We start from the raw sequence: 1,185 nt of genomic DNA, 5'->3' as shown, positions 1-1,185 counted from the left end.
TCGCTGCTCTCCTCCTCCCCCCCCAGCCGGCTCCGAGGCAGCGGCGAGGTCGGCTGCAGAGCGTTCCCTGCGCATGCGCAGGGGACGCTCTGTCACTTTTGGGGGGATTTAAGTATCCCCCCGATATTTTTTTTAACTTTTAAGATTTTTGTGCACACCTGGGGACTGCCCCAAGGGTGCACGAAAATCTCCCTCTCCCCAGGTGCCCCCGATGCACGGATTTAGGTATCCGCACGCACGGGGGCGACTTGGCTATTAGATATATAGATAGTGAGGACAGCACCTTCTCTCTCCTGTTAAGTGCCATTCCTTGTCTGTCTCCACATTCCTACTCTTCGGGCAATTTCCTCTTTCTTCTCAGAAGTGCTTCACTCAGTCTCCCCTCTCTCTCAGCTAGAGATGTAGTTAGGAACCTATCTCTGTCTCTCCTCTTTCCTATCAAGTATTTAATTACCTAATAAACCTTTATGTACTCTTTAATCAGCTTGTGCACCATTGCTGTGTTAATTACTCTGCCAGCCCCCAGGTCCAGGCGAGGAATTCCCCAATTTCAGGGGCTTCTCCCTGCCGTGGACTAGCTGGCTGGCAGGGGGAGCCCCACCCCTAAACAGGTATGTTGCTATGGTTTGAGGGTGAAAAACCCACAGAGTTTCACCCAGATACCAGAGCATCGCCATGCAACATCCCCGACACAATGAGATCATTTCCGGGTGACGTCATCGTGTTGGGGACATCACCTGATGCCCCTGCCCACCCCCAGAACGCTCCCCAAATCCCCCCACTGGAGCGACGAGGGGACTTGGCAACCCTAGCCAACAGTTGCCACCCCAAAATGGCCACAATGGGGACAGGACCATTCAAAAATGGCTTTTGTGTGGGTGAGATCAGCTCTCTGTTTAAGAGACAAGATGATGTTTGGATTCAGTTTCCAACCTCAAGGTGGGGCCTAGAGCCTTTCCCAGAGTTATGATTGATCTCATCTGTTTTGATTTTGCTTAACAGCTCAGTTTCTGAAGGAAATGGCAGCTTCTAGAGGTGGACTCTATGGTATACCAGGAGAAAACTGAAGCCCTAGAGTGACATTACATCCCTGCTAAGCTCCCTCCCTAACCCAAACTCTGCCTTCCCTAGGCACTGTCCCTGTATCTCCAAGAATTTCCCATGCCGGAGATGGCAACCTCAAAA

Source organism: Gekko japonicus, unplaced genomic scaffold, assembly GCF_001447785.1.
Source record: "Gekko japonicus isolate JY-2015 unplaced genomic scaffold, Gekko_japonicus_V1.1 scaffold457, whole genome shotgun sequence".
Lineage (NCBI taxonomy): Eukaryota > Metazoa > Chordata > Lepidosauria > Squamata > Gekkonidae > Gekko > Gekko japonicus.
The sequence above is the reverse complement of the archived record's forward strand: the minus strand, read 5'-3'. Positions refer to the sequence as shown.